Raw genomic sequence first — 14086 nt, 5'->3', positions numbered from 1 at the left:
TTCAGAAAGAAGTATTCTTTGAAAATACATTATCTTGGGGCAGGGGATTTAGCTCAGTGGTTCCGCGCCCTGCTCTGCAGGTGCAGGGTAGCAAGTTTGATCACCAGTACCAAAATAAATAAATAAATAAATAAATAAGCAAATAAACAAATAAATAAATAAATAAATTTAACACACGAAAAAAATCATCCAGAGGGGGTAGAACACATTTAAAAAAAGAAAATACATTATCTTGGAACTCATATTTACTTGTTATTTTTCTCCAGTGGGATAAAACCTCGTCTGAAGAAAGTAAACCACCTTTTATATATAAAGTGAGTCATTCCTTCATCCATAAATATTTACTGAATGTCTAATCCTATATTATGCACCATTCTAGGAACTGAAGATAAACAATGAACAAAGGCAAAATTCCCTGCCTTCCTGGCCTGTACACTGTAGTGAGAATCAGGTCCAGAAAAATGTTCTTGATGTATCAAGAATATGCTAATAAGCTAATGCTTCTCCTCAAAGTAAAGTCTAAACAAACAATCCATTCACTCTTTTTTTTTTTTTTTTGGTACTGGGGATCAACTTGGGACCTTGCACTTGCGAGGCAGGTGCCAGAACCACTGAGCTAAATCCCTGGCCCAGCCCAGATGTAGGGGCTTCCGGGCCGCCGTTCCACTGCTCCCAGCAAAGAGGAGGTGAGCCACACGGGTGCCAACAGCACTTCCCCCCACTCACGTAGAAAAGAGAAAACACATAAATAAGTCTCAAAACCAGATTTCCAGATCACCTACAGCAACCCCAAAGGGAAAGGAGATGGAACACTCTAATACTCAACCACCTGGACTCCCTGAACTGGCAACAAAAGAGGATCAGGAAAAAATCAGAAATAATTTCTAAGATAACAGCAGAGATTGTGCTCATAGTGCAAGACATGACTGATAAATCTAGAGAGGAGCTGAGGAACATGATGGAATCCCAACATAGGAAACAAATGGAAACCATAAAACAGATACAAACAGATTTCCAGGAGACTAAAAACTCCATTGAAAGTCTACACAGCAGAATGAGTCAATGTGAGGACAGAATTTCAGATATAGAAGATAAGATTGCAATTAGTGACAAGGAAAAGAAAAATTGCTTCAAAACGTAAGGGACCACGAGAAATCAATGCAGCAGCTGCTAGACGAAACAGGAGAGAGTGCAAATGACACAAAAAATCTCTTCACAGAAGTAATGGCAGAAAGCTTCCCAAGCAGGGGAAAAGAACATGACATACACATAAGTGAGGCATATAGGATTCCAACTAGGCTTGATCAAAAAAAATCTACACATAGGCATATAATTGTTAGATTACAGAAACCCAACAGAAGAACAAAGTTCTACAAGCAGTTAGAGAAAAGAAACAAATCGCATACAAAGGAAAGCCCATCAGAATCACAGCAGACTTCTCAGTCCAAACTCTCAAGGCAAGAAGAGCCTGGAGTGATGTATTCCAAGCCCTAAAGGAAAACAGCCTCCAACCCAGCTTGAGGAACCCTGCAAAACTATCTTTCAAAATGGATGGAGAAATAAGATACTTTCATGACAAAGAGCACCTTAGGAACTTCATGAATACCAAACCAGCACTCCAAAAAATTTTACACAATATCCTAGGAACAGTCAATGAGGATCACAACCCCTGGAAGCACAGCAGAATGAACCCATCAGGGGAGACAAGAAATTAAATGTAAACGGGGAGAACCCAACAACAAGAAAAAGTCATGACAATGATAAGTCAATATGTCTCAGTTGTAACCATCAATGTTAGTGGTCTCAATTCACCAATCAAAAGAAATAGACTCGTAGAATGCGTCAAGAAGCAAAATCCAACAACATGCTGCATACAAGAAACAAATTTAATTCAAAGAGAAACTCATAGACTGAAAGTTAAACTGTGGAAAACAATACTCTATACCACAGGAACCCGAAAAGAAGCAGGAGTAGCTATCCTCTTTGCACATCAAGTGGATTGCAAACCAACACTGATTATAAGAGACAAAGAAGGACACTATATCCTTGTAAAGGGAACAATCCAACAGAAAGAGATGACAATCACAAATATCTATGCACCAACACTAGTGCGTCCAACTATATAAAACAAATACTAATGGACATGAAAAACCATATATGCACTAATACAATAGTAGTGGGGGACCTCAATACCCCACTGTCACAAAAAAATAGATCAACTAGACTAAAAATAAGCAATGAAATACTAGAACTCAATCGAACTCTTGAAGAAATGAACTTAACAAATGTTTACAGAGTTTTCTACCCCACAAAATCGGAATACACATTCTTTTCAGCTGCACACGGGTCCTTCTCCAAAATAGACCACATACTCACTCATAGAACGTATTTAAGTAAGTGCAAAGGAACTCAAGTTATCCCCTGTATATTTTCAGACCATAGTGCGATGAAATTGGAGATCAATAACAAAAGAAACCACAAGAATTACATAAACACATGAAAATTGAACAACACACTTCTGAATAACCAATGGGTCACAGAGGAAATTAAAGAAGAAATCAGACAGTTCCTTCAATTAAATGACATTGACAATACAACATATCAGAATCTATGGGACACAATGAAAGCAGTTTTACGAGGGAAATTCATAGCAGTGAATGCACATATTAGGAAAACAGAGAGAGCCCAATTAAGCAACCTGATGCTGAACCTCAAGCTTCTAGAAAATGAAGAGCAGGACAAACCCAAAGCTCATACAAGGGAGGAAATTATAAAGATCAGAGGAGAAATCAATGCAATGGAGACTAAGAGAACAATACAAAAAATCAATGAAGCCAAGAGTTGGTTCTTCGAAAGAATCAACAAAATTGTCAATCCCTTAGCCAACCTTATCAGAAAAAGGAAAGAAAAGGCCCAAATCCATGCAATTAGGAATGAAAAGGGTGAAACTACAATGCACCCAGCAGAAATCCAGAGGATCATCAATACCTACTTTGAGAACCTAATGTGTCAATAAGATGGAAAACACAGAAGAAATGGACAGATTCCTAGATACATATGAATTACCAAAGTTGCACAAAGAAGACCTAAAACTTCTAAACGACCAAATATCAACCAATGAAACTGAAAACGTAATTAAAAACTTATCAACTAAGAAAAGCCCAGGTCCTGATGGCTTCACTGTTGAATTCTGCAAGACATTTAGAGAGGAACTACTGCCACTACTGTTTAAACTCTTCAATGAAATTGAGAGGGAAGCAATACTCCTGAATTCATTCCTGGAAGCAAGCATCACCTTGTTCTCCAAAGCAGAGAAGGATCAAACTGAAAAAGAGAACTATAGGCCAATCTCACTAATGAACATACATGTAAAAATCCTTAATAAGATACTGGCAAATAGAATACAGATGATCATCAAGAAGATCATACACCCTGACCAAGTGGGATTCATCCCAGAGATGCAGGAATGGTTCATCATATGCAAATCACTCAATGTAATATACTATATCAATAGAGCCAAGAACAAAAACCATATGATCATCTCCATAGACGCAGAAAAAGCATTTGACAAAATCCAACATGCATTTATGATAAAAACCCTACAAAAAATTGGAATAGACGGTCTCTACCTCAGTCTGATAAAAGCCATCTATGAAAAACCAACAGCCAATATCATAGTAAATAGCCAAAAACTGAAATCCTTCACACTAAAATCAGGAACAAGACAAGGATGTCCACTATCACCACTCCTGTTCAATATAGGTTTGGAAACATTAGCCACGGCAATTAGACAAGAGAAAGAAATAAAAGGAATAAAGATAGGAAATGAAGAAGTCAAACTGTCATTATTTGCAGATGACATGATATTCTATATAGAAGACCCCAAGAACTCCACCAAAAGTCTTCTAGACCTAAGCAAATTCAGTAGAGTAGCTGGATACAAGCTCAACACACAAAAATCAATCGCTTTCCTCTACATAAACAATAGACTCACTGAGACAGAAATAGGGCAAACAATTGCTTTCACAATAGCATCCAAAAAAACCCTGAAATACCTAGGAATCAACCTAACGAAAGAAATCAAAGACCTCTTCTCTGAAAACTATACCACTCTGAAAAGAGAGATTCAAGAGGATATCAGAAAATGGAAAGATATCCCCTGCTCCTGGATTGGAAGAATCAACATAGTGAAAATGGCCATACTTCCAAAATTGCTATATAGATGCAATGCAATCCCAATTGAAATCCCAGCAGCATACTTCACGTACCTTGGGAAAACAATTCAAAAATTCATTTGGAAAAACAAGAGACTCAGAATAGCAAAAGTAATTCTAGGCAACAGAGACATGGCAGGGGGTATCACAACCTCCAACTTGAAACTATACTACAGTGCTACTGTGATTTAAAAAATAGCATGGTACTGGCAAAGAAACAGACGTGAGGACCACTGGAACAGATTAGAAGATGCAGAAACATCCCCAGACACATTCAGCCACTTCATCTTTGACAAAGGAGTGAAACACCCTCACTGGAGGAAAGATAGTCTCTTTAATAAATGGTGCTAGAAAAATTGGGTTTCAACTTGTCAAAGATTAAAACTAGACCTATATCTCTCACCATGCACTAAAGTAAAATCAAAATGGATTAAGGATCTAAATATTAGAAATGCTAAATCTCCTGGAACAGAGGTTAGGTAGAACTCTTGAAGACACTGGTGTAGGAAAAGATTTTATTAGCAAAACCTCAGTTGCCTGTGAACTAGCATAAACAGTCAACAAGTGGGATCTCTTCTTATTAAAAAGCTTCTGCACTGCAAGAGAAAACACCAGCAGTGTGAAGAGACAACCCACAATGTGGGAAAAAGTCTTCACCTGCTCTTCCTCAGACAAAGGTCTACTACCTCAAATCTATAAAGTACTTAAAAAAATCAGACCTCCCAAATTTAAAGACCCAATCCAAAAATGGGTATCTGAAATGAACAGACTTTTCTCAGACAAAGAAGTAGAAATAGCAAATATACACATGAAAAAATGTTCAACATCACTGGTCATTTGAGAGATGCAAATGAAAACAACTCTTAGATTCCACCTCACTCCAGAAAGAATGGCTGCTATCATGAAATAAATCAGTAACAAATGCTGGCGGGGCTGTGGGGAAAGAGGAACCCTGCTCCACTGCTGGTGGGAGTGTAGACTGGTGCAACCACTGTGGAAATCAGTATGGAGATACCTCAAAGAACTAGGACTGGAAGTCCCATTTGACCCAGCTATTCCCCTGCTGGGTATCTTCCCCGAAGAATTAAAAGAATCATACCACAGTGATATATGTGCACCCATGTTCATAGCAGCACAGTTTGTGATAGCTAAAGCTTGGAAACAGCCCAAATGCCCATCAACTGGAGACTGGATAAAGAAAATGCAGTTTTTTTACAAAATGGAGTACTATTCAGCCATCAGAAGGAAAAAAATTAGAGATATTTTTAGCTAAATGGATGCACATTGAGGCGATACTCTTAAGTGAAATAAACAGGACACACATGTCTAAATACCAAATAGTTTTTCTAGTGTGAGAAACTGAAAGTGTAAATAAGGACTAAAAGGCATAATAGATAATGTGAAATAGGAAGAAAAGGGACAAAGGGGAAGGGGAAGTAGGAGGGGTAGGGGAAAGGAAAGAAGGGAATGGAATTAATATGACAAAATGAAAAAATGCAAACAAAGTCTTTGTAAATAGGGAGGGATGGAGGGGTTGAAGGGAGGGCAGGGGAAGGGGGAAAAATAAGAACCAAGTGAGATCATGTAAAGGTCCAAATTTCCAATGATGAATGTCATTATATTGTATGCCTAAAATATACCAATAAAATAAAATTTAAAAATATAAAAAATAAAAAGTAAATCCCTGGCCCAATCCATTCACTCTTGAAAGAATCCTTACTGCTTAGGAGGGGGTCTAAATCCTATTCCTCTTTAAGGAGCCACATATAAAGATGATTTTATGGTTCAGTTAAGCTCAGTGAGTATCTACAAGGGACCTGTTATATAGCAAGCACTGTACTTGATGCTGTCAGAAACAACAGAGACCTAGTGAGATATCTGTCATTTCTAACAAAGCTTGCCACCCAGCCTGGGAGGCAAGCCTACCTTTAGGTTCCTCAACTCAGTTATAGAAATATAGGATAGAGGAGATCTGACCTGAGAGTACATTATTACAAGAGCCCACTGTGAGACTAGGAATTCTTTTCTCTGCTCTGGGACTCATTTTCCTCCCACATAAAATGAAGGGGCTACATCACCAGTGGTTCTCAGTGGGGATGACATTACTCCCTTAGGAGGCATGAGAAAATAAATGGGGTGAGGTTTGAATTGCTCACCAGAATGACTGAGGGCTGCTACTAGAATCTAGTGGATGGGAACCAAGGATGAGCTATTGCTTGTATTGCACAGGACAACCAGTCCACTACAGCAAAGAATGGCCCAGGCAAAAATGCCAGCAGTACCATCTTTGTGTGGCATTGGTAAATTATCCCTCTAAGGTCCCCTCCAGTTCACTAACTTAGTGATTTGGTGACTTTAGCTCACCAAAAGAGTGTTATAGGGTTTCCAAACTACCAATACAACCATCGGCTACTTTATGGACACGAGACTCCAGTGTTCTGGGGATATCACCAACATCATAATCATGTGTGAAGCCAATTCAAATGCAGAGTACCTGGTCCTACATATTAAAACATAATCTCTATAATGAAGGCCAGGATTATGGATTCTAATCCCTATGAAAGTCTGAGGATCTAGATCCAAAGAGAGCTGGTCTTGCTCTCTTTGGCATTTATGAGAGCACAGCTGGATTGGAACATCACTACTTTCCTCATCCTGTGTGTCGAACATACCTAGAGCTGTCCAAGTTTCCCTGAAGCCAATGTACTATGGTGTATCTTTCCAAAATGCTCTTCGACAGAGTTCTCTAACACTCCATTTTGCTGTATTTTTTTGTTTTTTCTCACTTCTCCTCAGTCTTCTGCATTGTTTTAATCAGCTTCTGATCACTGTGACCACTGATGAAAATTAATGTAAAGGAGGAAGCATTTATGTTGGCTCACAGTTTCGGAGGTTTCAAGCCATGGTCACCTGGTTCCCTTGTTTCTGGGTTTACAGTGAGGCAGAACATCATGGCAGAATGGCATGGCAGAGCAAAGCTGCTCACTGCATGGTAGACATGAAGTAGAGATAGCGGAGAGAAAAGGGCTGGGGGATATATATATATATATATACATACCTTCAAGGGCATGCCTCCAGCAGCCCACTTCTTCCAACTAGGCTATGTCTCTCACTTTCCTTCTATTCTGGCATAACGCTAGAGTTGCAAGAAAAGTTTACAGCTGGAGTAAAGCCATTGTCCTAGAGGCCATGAAGCCTAGATTCTCTAGGCGAAGAAACCAGGCTGCCACATGACTACAATCCAGAAATTCTGATAATGGTGTGGTCAGCCCTGGAGGCAACTACCATCCCTACCTAGGAAAACACAGCAAAATAAGCGATGTCCTGGAGGGAAAAGGAATCAATAATTTCTGCTTTGAATATAAAAGTCAATACATTATGATGGAATATGGGAAGGAACTATCATTTTCTCATCAATTACATGATAAATACACTTAACCCTATAAGGTCATGATTACCATCTCTATTTTTACAGATGAGAAAATTAGGCTCCAAGAAATAAAGCTAGCAAGCGGAAGAGTCCCTTCAAAGTCAATTATGTCTGATTCCAAAGACTATATATTTTTTCAGTTCTAAGAATCTGATATCTACAAATCATTATCAATGAAAGCCAATACTAGAAAGAGAGCCTGCCAGAAAGGATCAATGTAGCTGCCAAATAGGTCCACCAGAACATGGTAGAGAGCAAAGTATGTGTACCCAGGAGAGGTCTAACTCACAACAGCCTGTTAGGTGCTACCACAAATTATTCCAAAGGATTAGACATAATGAGCAGTGGGGAACTTTGCTTCATCCGTAAACAGGGCCATGATAGCTGAAGTCAAAGGTTAACAGGGGAGAAATGCAAAACACGTAATGAGAGACACTACCTTGCAGCTACCAGCCAGACAGCAGACTGATCCAGGGATGAGTAGGGCCTAGCATAACCTGACTGGCAGTCAAGAGGTTTGACTGGGTCCAAATGCTCCCTCTGTCTGTGGTTTCTTAATAAAAGGTATCATGGCCCACTCTTGTAAAATCTTAGGGAGATTTTAACAATAAGAAAAATGACACTCTGCTGACATAACATTCAGTGAATGTACTGCCAACATTCACTCATGCATTTAAACATGTGTTGAGGTGCTATTGTATGCCAGATACCATGGCAGCAATGGGGAAGATGACACAGTCCCTATCACTACCTGTGTGACTCAGTCAGGCACTTTTTGGAACACTCATTGAATTTGTAGCAATTCAATATTTACCTTTGCCACCAGGCTGAAAGACCTAAATGTATAGGGAGTGAATGTATTAGTTTGAATCACCCTAACATCTGTAGCTCTCTTGGGGAGGACCTAATATATAGCTGACATCATAATTCCAGACATATCTGTTGGATTACAATACATCTCTTTGGGGAGGAAGCTGGAAAGCCAAGTAAATCAAGGATTACAATAAAATATGAAAGTATAGAAATGATGGAGATAAGCTGGGAGAAGAGAGAACTAAGGGAGTCCAAGGGAAAGCATCTAAATCCAATTGAAATGAAGGCAGTCAAGCAGTTTTACAGTAAGAAGAAGATCCTCACACTGAATTCAAAAGGATAAGTAAGAGTTGGTAAGATGAAGAAGAGTGGGAACAGTCCTGGCAGAGAGAACAGCAATACCAATCGCTAGCTCTGATTGAACTTGCCCACATAATTAGTACTTGCTTAGCAATTTCTCAATTTGGTCAGACAGTTACCAATCAGAATGATGGAAGCAGCTGTGTGCAGGCACGATGCTGTGTTGTGTCCTGTGCATGTGTTTGCCAGCAAAGTTGGCTGTTTTGTGGTGTAATGTGAAATGCTGAGCAGGAGGGTAGGGGGTGTCACAGGAGCATAACGGGCAAGAACAAGGGAACAACCCCAGGTCCTCTGTTGCTTAGTCAGAGAAGGCTCTGACTATTTAATAGGCTTCCTAGTCATGTATTCAAGGCAGCCTGGGCCTCTGGATGATTTGTTGACCTATCTGCTTCTTACTCCATAGGGATATAATCTGCTTAAGGGCAGCTATTTGTTAAAGCTGTTCACCAAGTCTTTGTGTTTCCTACATTGAGAGGTATAATCTAATTGGCTCTCTTGAATCTGGTCTGGCCCTCAGTGAATTGTGTGACTAGGAAAATGCAGTAGAAGTGCTGTTCTCAGACTTCAGACAATGGGTCACAAAAGGCTAGGACTTTGCCATCTGGGTCACTGGAATACTAGCACTTGGAGCCCTAAGCTGCCACATAAAGAAATGATGTGTCTGAAGTGATAGATATGCCAATTACCCTGATCTGATCATTACACATTGTGCACATTATCGAAATGTGACACTATAAAGTACCCTATAAAGTATATACAATTTCAATTTGCCAGTTAAAATATATTTAAAAGTAAGTTCAATCACCTGTGTGGGTGCTCTGGTTAACAGGAACAGCTGAGGACGGTCTTGCAGCCATCCTTGCCAAGGCATGAGATCTATGAATGAAGTTGTGGCAGGTCCTCTAGGCCAGGCAAGAGCCAGCCAAATACTGCTGAGGGATCTGTGTTGATCAAAAGAACCACCCAACTGAGCCCTGCCTGAATTCCTGAACTGTGGGATACAGTAAAATGTTTGTTGCTTTAGGGCACTTAAGATTTGAGGGTAGTTTATTCCAGAGCAATGAACAAGAGGAACACTGCCTTGGTGACCACGATATCAATTGTGCTGCTGGTATTGTCTGGCATGTAATTGACTTTCAGTACAAATTCCCTAATTGAAGAATGAATGCTAGAGAAAGACAGAGAAAGGGCTATCATAAAACAAAAAGAGGCATACAAGTGGCAGTTGTATGTGAGACAATTTCAGATAAATGAGTGAAATTTTCTAAATAATATGGTGCCTACTCTAGGAAGTTCACCAGAGTAGACATGTTACTTAAATTCTGGAGGAAATATAAATGGAACAAGAAAATTTGTATGCTAGTCTCCCTACCATAAACTTCAGCTTTCTAATGGCTATACCTTTATCCAAAGATTTAGAATTAATTAGAATTAATATGCTTTTCCTTCTCTTCACTACAAAACCTTTGTACTTTCTCAGAAGACATTAACTACAACAATGTTCACTAGAAACTGTGAACAAGAGAATAGTTACCAAAATGAATGAGCTTTCAAGTTGGGCTTCAGAGCCAGAGCCATCATGTAAAGTATTAGGCACACAGACTACGCTGCCTAATGGAAACACAGTAATATGACCTGGATTCTAAATGTAACTATGCTTTACTTCCCTTCCCTTTAACTGCCTGATGTTTAGACCTAAATTCAATCAGTAGCCTATTGTTTTCTGCTTCTTGGGAAGCAAGTAGCAGCTAAAAGGAGAGCTGGGGAAGAATTGGGTGGGGTTGGAAATCTGAATCTTAGCATGACTCTTACGAATTTTCTTTTCCATTTTATCCACCTCCTTCTGACTCTGATGTTATCAGTAATTTCCCAAGACAGAGAAAACCCAGAATTCCTCAATGAATTCAACTACCTGACTTAGCAAAATTCAAAATGGGGAGATCGGCTGCTCCAAAGAAACCCTGCTCCTGTGTTTGTGTCCAAGGAAACTCACACAAAACACACTGGTAGGACTCTTTCATTTCTGCCTTCCTCTATTTGGCTAAGAAGCAAAGTTGATGGTGATTCTGGGCAGCCCATCCAAAATCTGGAATGGTCAGGATACCCTTGTAGCCAATGAATAGACAAAGGAAAATCAAGGCATTTTTGATGGATTCAAAGACATGAGCTACCCAGCACTGACCAAATGGATGATCTGTGCAAAGGGCAGAGCATAAAAGCAGACTTACTTTAATTTTCTGAAGTCCAGGGCTTCAGTTGCTCTGTATTGGTTTCCAAATGGCACAAATGTTAAAAGCCGAACCTAGCTTTCGCTACCTTATGCTGCTTATCTGGATTCCCTGGTTCTTTCCAAACCACACCTTTTTGACTGAGTTTCTGCTAAGCTTTTGAGAGTTTTGAAACAAAAAACTAATGGCCTTCTTATTTTAGGACTGGATAGTTTTACAAATGCAAAATGCAAACATAAATAAAGAAGCAGTGAATGCTGAGTCAAGAACCCTGGTCTTTAGTTCAGCTTATGCTATTAACTGTGTTATCCTAAACCAGCCCTGTTCCTTGCCCGGGCTTAAGTTTTCTCATCTGAAATGAAGAGCATGGAAGATATTGTTTAATACCTCTAAAGAGCAAATACAATCAAATCTTCATTATACAAGGCTAATTCTTCTGAGTGCAGCTTCTCTGTGGGTTGCTTTGCCCTCAAATTTATGTATAGCACCACTTCTGGTTAGTGCTTTCCCTGATTAATTAAAGTTTTGCTGATATTGTAGTGTCTTTATTTTGTATTCAGACATATCCTTGGAAATCCATACACTTAACTACCTCCCAGCTTGAAAAGGAAGTCTTGGAGGATAACGCATATATCATTTTAAGACAGCCTACAGACAGAGCATGTATATCCAGAATTAAGTACAAAAGCACAATCACCAAATAGCAGTGACCTTGTATTAAGTGCTCACTAAGTGTGAAGACGTCATATGGATCATTCTAACTCTTACTATACCAACAAAGGTAATAGAACAATATGAGAGCCAGGGCCCACACTGGGCACTCTCCCCAACAGCAAATACTGTATAGCACTTGTCATCTGCCAGGCCCTATTCTAGGTGCTTCCTGTGTATTAATTTCTTCAGTACTCACCCTGACCCCCTGAGGGAGGAGGCATTATTAACTCCCTGCTACAGATGAGGAAACCAAAGGACAGGAAGGTTAAGTAACTTGACTAAGATCATACAAGTTCACAAATAACATAGCTACGAATGAGAAAAATAGAAGTCTGATCTGTACAATCCTACAAGAAATATAATGAACCTGTAGGGACGGTTTCAGCTGTACCTTAGCTGACAAATTAACCTCACAGTTCCTCTGGCTTACCATAATAGTTCACTTCTCACCCCTGCTCTATGTTCAGTGCAAAATGATGAGGATCTTTGCTCCATATAGTCACTTAGGGACCCAAACCTGACAGAAGCACTGCCATAGAGATTGTCGCTAGTTACCTTGGCAAAGCTCACACATTTGCTCTTCTCTGTTTTAGCCCAGAAGTCACACAGCCATTTGCCTTCCCAGCTCCTTGGGCAAACCTAACCACATGATTCTACTCACTACAGGGAGCTTGGAGTTAGTCTTTCATGTTCTCTGGAGTGAAGGATGAGTTAGTAAACATTACTAATGTCTAGCACAAGCTGAAAGTATCAAAACTCCTAACTAAATTGTTAGCTCCATACCTAATGGAAATGAGTACTCTTTTAGTAAAGAAGAAAGAAATAGCTTTTAGATAGTAACTAAGAGTGTCCACCACATACCCTCATCCCAAGATGAAGAACCTCAGACAGAAAGTTTTAGTGTGAAGCAGGAGACTCCATATCATTTTGACCTCATGCAGCTAGACAGATAACTATTTTATCTACATCTTTGCTCCCTGAGAACAGGGACTGTGTCTTTCTCATCTGTGCATCCCCAGTGTTCAGCACAGCACCTAGCTCACAGGAGGTCCTTCATACCTATATGCTAAATAAATCTTAAAAGGCAAAACAAACCATCTTCTGAATTGTGATGCAACAAATGTACCAACTGAAGCGTACCATGCCATATGATGGGTAATTGTCCAATGCCAAAGTTTACATACCCATACCCCTGTATGAGCTAAAGAACAACAAAAACCAAAAGAAGAAAGAGATATGACCTTAGATCCCGTATTTTAAAATGAAGAGGAAAACTTCACTTCTTAGTGTGGCTAGAAGGCTTGAGAAGCCCGTGGAAGTTTCCAACTTTGAAATTAGTGTAGTGTATGGTTCTGGGCCCTCCAGATGTTCAGAACCTGAAGAAAATGGCTCTTTTCTAGATAGAATTCTTTTTCTCAACTGAGCATTGAGAAATAAGAAATGTAGTAGAATATAGTCAACTGCTCTTAACTAGTAGGTCAGTGATGCTCACTGTATTGGAATAAACACAGAATAACAGGAAACAAAATGTACCTTTAACCATCAACACAAAAGGGGAGAAACTCCATCGAGAGATGGTCCAACGCCAACATTATACATCCTTAATGGACTAATGCTACAATATTCCTATACCCCAGTGAATTGGTTTGAAGGCTAATCATAATGGATGCCATTATGTTTAATATTAGTTATGCTGTGGGTAACTTACATGTGATGGACAGCTAGATATCATATAGATCAAATGCCTTTCTACTTTAAATGTCACCAAAAAGCCTGCTGACATGTACCTAAAAGCCTGGAGTTCAGAAAGAAAAAAAATGGTATCTCCAATCATATATAGAAAACAGTAAGAGGTTAGAGTAGGAAAGGAAGTGTAGGAGGCAGGGACAACAGGTTGACAGCATTCAACAATGATTTGTGTAACTGGACTTGTGTCTGACCTACCCAAATATCTTTAAGTAAACCCAGCTGCCATCTGACGGAAATAGCAATTCAAGTCCATTTTCCAGAAGGGCAAGGATAAGTGTTATGGGTAAAGAAAGAAAAATCACTTGAGAGCTCTAAATGGAGACCTAGCCTAGTGAATATTAAGAAAATAAAAAGAAGAAAACTATTTTTAAAAGATACTTGACAGTGCCTCTTTAGTGATCACAATATCCTGTGATGAAGGTGGAAGTTATTTGGAAAATAATCAATAACCTTCTTAATAGCTTTTTTTGGGAAATAGTGGTAATCCTTTTGTGGCTTCTCCTCAGCTATGTACTGATGACACATGGCAGCTCTGAATTCCTTCCAATGACAACTTGCCCTGGAGAGTCTCTTTCACA

General features: G+C 39.4%; 1 long non-coding RNA gene across 1 annotated transcript in view; it reads right to left on the bottom strand.

The window, feature by feature from the left end:
• The window catches only part of LOC101726662 (uncharacterized), a 60179-nt gene that overhangs the window by 18426 nt on the left and 27667 nt on the right, over window positions 1–14086 (bottom strand). The window contains exon 5 of the long non-coding RNA XR_015450707.1: window positions 1–14086. This exon is cut by the window's left edge and continues 18426 nt beyond it. This is a non-coding gene — a long non-coding RNA (uncharacterized LOC101726662).

This window comes from Heterocephalus glaber, unplaced genomic scaffold (genome assembly GCF_053883595.1).
Source record: "Heterocephalus glaber isolate CG9 unplaced genomic scaffold, H.glaber_assembly_v1.0 deba00001066, whole genome shotgun sequence".
NCBI lineage: Eukaryota > Metazoa > Chordata > Mammalia > Rodentia > Bathyergidae > Heterocephalus > Heterocephalus glaber.
The sequence above is the reverse complement of the archived record's forward strand: the minus strand, read 5'-3'. Positions and strand labels throughout refer to the sequence as shown.